Consider the following 9,488-nt stretch of genomic DNA (forward strand, 5'->3'; position numbering starts at 1 on the left):
AAAAAAAAATGCTCCACTTAGGAAATCCCACTCATTTTCTAGCTCAGAGTACAGGTGACAGCCAGACAAGTGTTGCTCCCAAGCATCTCACCACCTCAAAAAAAATGTTTTTAAAGAAGTCCTTGTCTTGCTAATCCTGTGAATTCTAATGACAAGCACTGGATTTTGGATAAACCAGAATTCCTTAAACCAAGAGACCGCACTAACAGAAAGGTGACAGGAATGCAGTACATGGGGGTTGGAAACACGCATTCTGAGACCTCATCTTTTAGGAAATCAGCCTGTCAATGACAGCACACTCTGGAAGCTTTAGAAAGGAGTTCTGTGAGTAAGGGGCCTTGAAGCCAAATTGGGGACCAGCCAATGCCACGATGCCCAAAGGAAACTCTTGGGGAGAGGAATGAATTTCTGCTAGCAACCCCTACTCAGCCTCTGAGGTATCTACTTCCATAACCCTGCTCTTGCCTTCTTGGAGGGATCACAGAAGGAGTCTCTTGGTTTGGGGCATCTTTTGGCTTTTTGGCAACATTGTGAAATCAAGGAAAAGTTGGATAGACCCCAGTATTTTTTTTTTTTAAAGGAGTCATTGGGATACCTGTCAAACAAGCCAAAAAGTCAAAACCCAAGGAAACAGGAAGGTCCTTCTCCCCTACAAATCCTGTATCTGAATATCCTTGAAAAAGTCCTTGAGTTTCAGGGAAGAGATGAGATAGAGCTTTGTCTGCCTACCTTCTAGTTCTCTTTTGCCTACTTCCCACAGCAATAACTAGGTTAGAGGGATGAAAAACAATTTTGAAAATTTCTCCCACCTGTTGAGTTCTTCAAATGAATTCCATTCAGCTAGAGCAGGACCTAGAGTGAAATCCTAGTCCCAGTATTTATCAAGTGGTCTTGCAGGAAGAAAATGGCCTGTCAGACCTGCAAGTTCCACTCAACAGGCATAAGAACATGTACATTGTGAGGTGGTTATCTGGCTTAAATGATGTGAGTGACAGGAACCTAGCACAGGGCTTGGCACATTGTCATTTGTGTAAATCATTTAATACCCATAAATTCCTCTGCAATGTGATACTGCCACTCCTGACATACAGAGGTGGGTTTCATGGCTCTGCTCCCACAAAGGTGGTTTTGCCACCTGCCAACAAATGTGACAGAGGCTATGAGGGTCTGGAGCCTAGGTAGGTCTCAAATGCCTTGCAGCATCTGCTTTTCCCTCTCTTAGAGTACTGCCCTAAGGCTGCCATGTAAAGAAGCCTCCAGTCTACTGGAGGATGAGAGGCAAACAGTAGAACAAGCCTGCCCAACGGACAGGCAACACTCAACACCAGCCAATCTGCCCAGCCTTCTTGGACTTTCCAGTACAGCTGACCCTTCTGCTGAATGCAGCACCAAATTGTAACAGGGTGGCCCTTAGGAAAAGGGGAAGTTCCAGGTTCCCTGCCCCACCCAGAAGGAGGGTAAAGCTGAGGAGAGAAAAGCAGAGAAGTGAAGGAATCTGAGGAAGAAGGACGCAAGATGGAGACCTGAGGAAGCCACATGGAGGAGAGAGACATGTGAAGAAACTGCTTGTTTCTTGACCCTGTGCTGGCTGAAACACATGTGGGTGAGAAACCCATGGGGAGGTTGACATGGCAGTGTTATCTTGATTTTGATTTTGTTCTTTTCCTCCCAGACTTGTCTGGCCATTTCTGACCCTTTTCTATGGGTCCCGGCCAGAAGGTGCTTTAGGCTTGTGACAGCTTTAAGGCCTTGCTTTCGACCAATCCCTTTTGGGTGGACTTTTGTCCATGAGGGGATGGGTAACTTCACGTGCTTGATTTAGAGAATATATTTTTTGTCTTCTGTGTTGTATACTCACTGTATTAAAGTTCCTTTTCATTAAAGTCTTAGATGTTTTGTCTTGATGTGGTGGATGCCAGAACCTATTTAGAGCAGGCAGGTTTGGGGGTTCAGAGATGCCTATATCCCTGCCCTGTAACAAAATGACCCTAGAACCAGGAGAATAACTACTACCCAAGGATAAGAGAAATAATAATCACTTTTAAGTCACTAGTTTGGGGTGGCTATTCAGAAATAGATTAAAATCCCACTCAGTGAAGGCTAGCACCGATTACTACCAGCCTTTCCTATCTCTGCGGGGCACCAAGTCAAAGAGGGATTGGATATTCTGAATGTGTTCACTGCCCCCCTCCATTTCATCTTTGGTCTAGGAGTCCTGCCGCTTATCAATACCCTACATCTGACTGAGAAACTCAGTGGCTTAATTGGAAGACAATCAAGGAGCTTCTAAATTTTCCAGGTGACCTTTCATGCTGTTGCCAAGGGCCACCAACAATGCTACTTCTCTTTTGAAGCCTCCCAAACTGCCTTATCTAAATCTAGATCCAACTGTACTATTTTCCAATAAACATGGTACTTATCAACTTGTTTCTGTATCTGATGTAACACTATCAGCCAGCAAAAACTGTGTAAACAAGGTGACATGTTTTCCAGAACCATTTCATAGGCTAGTAAGGAGATATTCAAAACAAATCAGATGTGGTTTCAGGTGGCCTGAAATTTAACATTTAAATTCAGGGCTTGTCTCTCAAAGTATATAAGCTTGCCCCATGGACTTGTTCTGGGCCATGTTCCTGGGGACAGACTTAACTAAGAATGGTCATAGGAACTCAGATCCAGGTGGTTCATGCACGTTGACGTTTTCCCAGAGTTCTGAAATAGGGTCAAACTGCGTCAACTGGCAGCTCTCTAACTCCTTGTAACAGACGCGCTCAGCCTCTACAACCTTTCAACAATTCTTAGTTTGGAAATCCTCTCTAGGCGTCTTGGGATGGCAGTTCTGATCCTTTCTAACACAGGAGTTGAACGATGTGAATAAACATCATCCTTCCTGCATGAACTAAGTGAAAAGGCTTTTTGTTGCTGCTTTTTCTTAAAGGAAAATATTTGTTCCATCATTGTTACAGTTCTAATACATCAGTGCCATGTAAAACATCTATTCACTTCTTGCTTCGTAAGTCGCAAGCCTAATATTCTTAGGCAAATGGGTTCTACTCACAGAAATGCCACTAAAATTGTACAATCTGTACTACCTGGTGGAAAAAATTGTCCAGGAGCAGTATCGGCACGCTGTTTGCACTGGATAGGTGTTCCTTTAGGTCCCCTTAAAGTTATTTCTGGATAAAATCCATGAACTTACACCTCACCCTACTGATCCTACACTGAGATGCATGACACCCTGGAACACGACAGAAATGGCACCACAATACAGGGACACTAGGTTATACTATAAGATGTTGAGAATCCTGGCCCTTGCAAATGGAGTATTTCCTTGATGAAAATCTAAAAGAGAAAATTTCTTTCACCTCCCAGAATGAGTTTCTCTGACTTGCTTTCTCCTCTGGACATCTGGAAGCTTGTAATGAATTGTTTGTCTCTTCTCTTCAACTGCTGAAAAGCTTACAACCAGAACTTCCAGGAAGAGAACAGTACTCCCAAGTATACTAACCAACCTCACCTATACCTCCATCTTATTTTCTTTTGACTTGTTTTTCTTCCTTATTCTATCTTGTCAAGCTGTATTCATCTTTGTAAGTCATCATGGGTTATTTTTGGAACAAGATAGGCTATAAATAAATGACAGAGATTATAGTCCCTATAGTGCCTACTCCTACCCCAGAGGGTGGTGAGCTCTTGTAAGCCAAGTTTATGCACTGTCCCACTTTGAAATCCTTATTGTAACAGAGCTTTGCTTTTAATGCTAAATGAGTACCTGGGGAATTAAATGGCAGAATATGTAAATTTTGGAAGCACTGTTAAAAAGGCAGTACACTAATAATTTTATCCTTACCCTCAAAGCAAATTCACATAAGTATACAAGGCTGTATGAGTCAGGGCATTTGTGTCAGCATTTTGGGAGTTCCCTTAAGGTCCAACAGTAACAGGGTGGTCGCAGTAAAAGGGGTGGCCCCCCAGAATCCCTGCCCCACCCAAAAATAGAAGGTAGAGCTGAGCAGGAAGGAGAAGAAGCTGGCAAGGAGAGGAAGAAAGCAGGAAGCAGGATGGAGTGCAAGAAGGAGACCTGGAGGAGGCATGTACAACAGAGGCAGATGGAGAAGCTACACTCGCCATGTTGGTCCTCAACTGGTTGAAACAGGCATGGGTGAGAGACCTGTGGGGAGGTTCACTGTGGCAGCTTTTATCCTGATTTTGATTTTGCTCTTTTCCTCCCAGACGTGTCTGTTTCTGATCCTTTCCTATGGTTCTCTCGCTGGAAAGTGCTTTAAGCTTGTGGTGAGCTTTGGCTCTCGCTTCGGGCCAACTCTGGCTGGACATGTACTCACAAAGGGGTGGGTGAGATTTGGAAACTCTATTCTTTGTCTTGTCTGCGTTGCACACTATCTGTATGAAAGTCCCTTTTCATTAAAGGTCTTATATGTTTATCTTGACGCAGCAGATGGCAGAACCTATTCAAAGTGGGGAGGTTTGGGGGTTCTGGGGTGTCCCTGTCCTGTAACACAATGATAGGAAAATAGTTAAATATATTGATAGAGTTGAGCTACCATAATAAAGTTATTTCACTAAACATTGATACAAAAGAGCATCTATCACAAATACTAAGGGAAAAATAAAGTTGGAAAGTAACACCTTTTCCCTAAATAACTGGGTATATGTTGGCCATTTGTACAGGGATATAGAGGGTTATAGCCCCAAAACTGATCACTGGTTGAGTTATGGAATGAAACCAGGGCAAGTGAGAGTTGGGGGTAGAAGTGATTTTCCATTCTTTTTAGTATTGGTTATCTGTAACTTTTTTACAATGAGCAAGTTTCACTTTTGTAATAAAAAAAGAAACACTGAAAAATGTAAGGTCTGGAGGCTATCAGGCATTCTCAAGTAATCAAAACACCTAATGTCTTAAGGGTTTGGCTTAGAGATAGTAAGCTGGGATGTGCCAGACTGGCCTCTGTTGTGGGCGGCTAAGCATAGCTTTTGGACAGACTGGTCTTCCACCCACGAGCCTTTACTTAAACTTCTGGGCTCCTCCTCCAAGCATTAAGAAATTGATCTGTTTAATGAAACTCATGTAAGTTTAGAACTATGAAAAGGCAAAGAATCTTTCTCAATCAGAACACAGCTGCAGTTTTTGTAAGTCCTTAAAATAGAATATAACAAGTTATAAAGCATTTAATTAAATTCACAATTGTCTCAATATTTTTACATGCTCTAGAACAAAATATGGTAATTGAGCAAGACTGGGTTGGGGAATTATGTCCCTAAAATGTTAACTCTTTGTAAAAGGAGATGTCTAATGTGTTCTAAACTTACGCATCAGATGAAAGTCCCTTCTTCCTCACTGCTTCTTTTAAGTACATGTACATACCTACCAAATAGGGAGAAGTTTTAACCTGCAAGCTGTACTTTTGCTTTAAAGGATTTCTTCAAAGACTATTTGGAGAACCTCAATTACAATTAATATGACCAAGACAGATGTGCCACATCACCCAAATTCAAAAGTTAAACCAAAACCAGATACATAAGCTTATCTATAAAAACTTCTCTGGAGTGGCCTCACAGGATACAGTGTCACCAACACAGCACAGGTTGGGATCAAGTACAGGCTTGGTGGGAACAATCAGGTGAGTTTCAGACAACACCAGTGAGATGAAGTTTGAAAGCAGCAGACACATAGCGGAGGAGAGGTCAAGTCAAACTCTGGAAACACATCAGCTAAGCTAAGAAAAGTAGACAAGGCAGAGACAGGTCAAAGGGAGGCTCCAACAAGGTCAGAAAGTGGCCGATCAAAGCAAGCAGTAACCAGGCAACCTGTGGACTCTGATACCTGGGCAGGGTTCCTCCAGGCTTTGTGTACTTGCCTGCTGGTGAGGGCACTAAATGCAGAAGATGCTAATTGCTCTGCAAGTAAAATCAAAGGCTTTCAGAGAGCCTCTGCCCTTGATTAACTTGAGGGCACAGATGCTGGAATCAGCTCAAGGATGCGGGGTGCTGCCTCACCTATTTCTCCAAGAAGCCTTTTTGGCAATCCCAAAGACTGAATGATGAATCCAGTTTGATTGTACTTCTGAAATAGATGTCTAAGGAAGTCTTGACAATCTAGCCCTTTTATAAAATGCAATGAGAATCCTTTTCCAATTCTCTTTGAGGCAAGCAGCCAACTTCCTAACGCATTGGATCAGCAAGTGAGGGTTTGCAACAACATATTCCATCGCGTCTTCAGTACGGACTTCTCAAAGCAGGAGGGGGATGCGCGCCTCCTACACTTGCTCTGTCCTAGGAGCCCTGAGCTCAGGACCCAGCTGATGGAAGTGGACTTGGCCTAAGTCCATCAGCAGCTTGTGCTCACTCCATTTGTCTTATTGAACCTACAGAGAAAAAAATCTACTGCTCTGAAGACACTACTTTCAAATCCAAGTTCACTCCTTCCACACATCCCCTTCCCTCAAAACCAGCTGTTTTGCTGGAGACAGGGTATTCTGCATCTGCAATCCAGCTGACCTCCCTTATGTGAGTCCTGCACCTTCCTAGATGAGGTTCCACACACCTTTCAGTCACCATGACTGAGGGCATGCTATTCCCCACCAATTCTATGTTCACCCCACCTCCACCAGTGCTCTCTGGCCCCAGTGAACACCTGCTCCACTGCAACTGGGTTTTCCATTCATTAAACAAATGGTTACCTAAGAGTGGACTGTGATCTATTAACAGGTCATCAGTTTTTCAAAGACAGGATTGGAACAAAAGTAGAGCAGAAACAGAGAAAACAATGCAATGGGCAGTAAGAAGTAAATGCACAGTGAGTACTATTTAATGAAGCTTATTTCAGCTACACATATACTTTTCTTATGACCTGCAGAAATGCATTTTATTCTGGGCTGTAAGCTAAGTGTTTGAAACCCACGGACAAGGCTTAGCCCAAGATGTGAGGCCCCCTCACCCTTGCTACTGGCCCCCATTGAGCTCAGTCTCTGAGCAGACTTCCAGCTATCTTCCTCATGGGCTGCTTTCAAAGCCTTGGCCTTCTACAAAGATTCACAAGCTACTTGTATATTCACAGGACTGCCTAATCCTTGAAGAGACCAATGTTCTGAGCAAAAGGGGGAAAAAAAAAAACCTTTCTATACTTGTCTTTCTTTCAGGCCTGAGATGTGCTTGCCACACACCCACATGTCTCACCATGAAAGCAGCAGGACTCCATCTTTTTGTGAGCCACGTTTCATCTCCAACAAGAAAAAGCACCAAAGTCGCTCTTGAAGTGATAACTTAGATTTTCTTATAAAATGACCCTCACTTTCCTGCAGTAATGTGTTCTCTGCTGTCAATTGGTGTCAGTGCCTGACACCAAAGCCAGGTGACTAGTGCTCAGCCGTCTTGTTCAATTTAGTCTGTTTCCCTTTCTTGAGGACAGATGACTACTCCACCTTCATGCTGCTGTCTTCTCTCTCTCACAAGGCAAACGTAAGCGCAGAAACAGAAGGTGACCGCAGGAGCTGGGTGCATCCTTCTCTTGCAAGGACCAGGGAGCAGGCTGTCCAGCACAACTGGACCCCCAGCCCTGCCCTCCCTCACCCAGTCGCCCAAGGTTTTCACCCAGACAATGAATAACATTATCTTCCTCCATGGAAAAACTAACTTTCCGTATCTTTATGTAGACTGTTCCATTTACTTTTCTCAGACACAATAAGTCTTGCTTTTTTTTTTTTTTTTTTTTTTTTTTACTTTCTAAGAACTGATGAAGCCCAAAGAATCCTTAATCTGTAGGAGAATGGGACATTAATTTAAGAAGTAGGGAACAGGGAGAATCTGAAGTTTTCTTCTCATACCTGAAAGGTCAGCCGGGAGAAAGAACATAAATGCTGGGTCTTCTTTAGACATCAAGGGATAGGAGTGGCAGTGAGGGTCTAAAAAAAGGCAGGGCAGCTGCCCTAGGGGTGGCAAGAAACAATCTAAAAGAGAAGGGACAGAAGGACACCTAGTGCCTCAGGCACATTCTAGAATCTGTCCTGCAGCTCCACTCCTTTACCTCAACCTTTTCCCTGCCCTGCTGCTAATCCAGGGCACCTGATCACCTCTCAGATGATGTGATTATGGGGAGGCACCTCCACCCCCTCCCAGGCCACCACTTCCTCCTCCCCACTCCTTTGCTGGAGAAGCACTTACTCAGTCTAGCACCAAGCTAGATTTCTCAAGAGCTCCCTACTCACAAAGCCTCCTCTTACCTGGGTAATCAAATGAATCTCTCACCAATATTGAGTTGGAAAAAGATAGGCCAACTCATGCATCCAAATTCCAGGGTCCATATTCTTTGAAATTTGCAATAAACTTTCAGCCCCTTGACTCCTACTCTCCTAGACAATGTAAGTTGCAAATAGTGGCTACTATTCTTTCCAACAAAGTAAAGTTGGCTTAGAAAGAAAGGCATGAGAACAGAAAGCTGATGCCTGCAGACAGGCCAGACTCAAAGGCCACACAGTAAGGATTCAGCTGGGAGGGAGGTATTGTGGCAAAAGGGGTCGCAGAGCAGGTGACTTTTCTGAGTTAGTTTCACCCATACAACTTAAAGAAAAGATAAGCAAGGGGGGAGACATTCTCTACTTGGTATATTACACACTTAAGAGGAAACAGGTTCTCTGTCCTGGAAACAGGTTCTCTGACCTCTTAACCAGATATAGCAGGGGAACACGGCTTCCACTCTAAATCAAGTGGTTAGACAGCAGTCTCTCACTTAAAGCATACACAATCCAAGATCCCATTTTCCTCAACTCCACTGACTGAAGACTCTACTAAAGTAACAGCTGTTTTCCCCTTCACAAGCCACTTCTAAATATCCAAGTTCTTCCATCTTGTCCCCAAACTGCTTTAGATTCTTTTAAACACTGTCAATGATCTTTCTTTTAAAATGAAAATTTTACACAATTAATGAATCTTACAATTTCATTTAAAAATGCACCCCGCATTGAACACTCAGGTGTGCAATTAGAAAGACCCGGTCATGCTTGAACAACGCCAAGAGAGTCCACAGAAGGTTTCCTATCATAGGGAGAGGAGGGAAAACGCGAGCATTACGGATCCCATTTCATGGCTGGGTAAACCGAGGCACTTGGTTTAATCAACTTGACCGGGGTGACAAATGATGGAGCTGGAAATAGAAACCAATTTCTCCCTCTGACACTGTGCCCTGTCCCTCTCCCACTAGACTCTTGAGCACTCGGTGGCTAAAAATGGGACCCACTTGAGAAGTGCAGGGGTAAATAAAAGCGACTTGTTTGGTTGGGGAGTCGTGGCCGTCGGGGAGACTTACCCACTTGGCGCACTTGATGGTGTCCCGGCCTCTAAGCAGAAAGCTTTCCCCGACGCCCAAAGCACCCACCCCTTTGAGCCGAGCCCCCGCGGCCCGAATCGCGCAACCGAGGGAACGCGAGTGGCACGCGTGGCGCCGGGTGGCTCGGAAGCCGCGGGCCCCGGGACCC

At 44.1% G+C, this 9,488-nt stretch overlaps 1 protein-coding gene across 3 annotated transcripts in view; it reads right to left on the reverse strand.

Moving 5' to 3' along the window:
* The window catches only part of LOC101637714 (transmembrane protein 56), a 61,434-nt gene that overhangs the window by 50,909 nt on the left and 1,037 nt on the right, over positions 1-9,488 (reverse strand). The window contains exon 1 of one of the 3 annotated variants that reach the window (XM_012730149.1): positions 9,320-9,380. The exons of the other annotated variants lie outside the window; for them this stretch is intronic. The gene's annotated coding sequence lies outside the window, so the exon portion shown is untranslated. Of the gene's footprint in view, positions 1-9,319; positions 9,381-9,488 lie in introns of those variants that run through there. 3 annotated transcript variants of the gene reach the window in all.

The sequence above is a fragment of the Condylura cristata genome, unplaced genomic scaffold (assembly GCF_000260355.1).
Source record: "Condylura cristata isolate star-nosed mole 26May11 unplaced genomic scaffold, ConCri1.0 scaffold00026, whole genome shotgun sequence".
NCBI classification, from domain to species: Eukaryota; Metazoa; Chordata; class Mammalia; order Eulipotyphla; family Talpidae; genus Condylura; species Condylura cristata.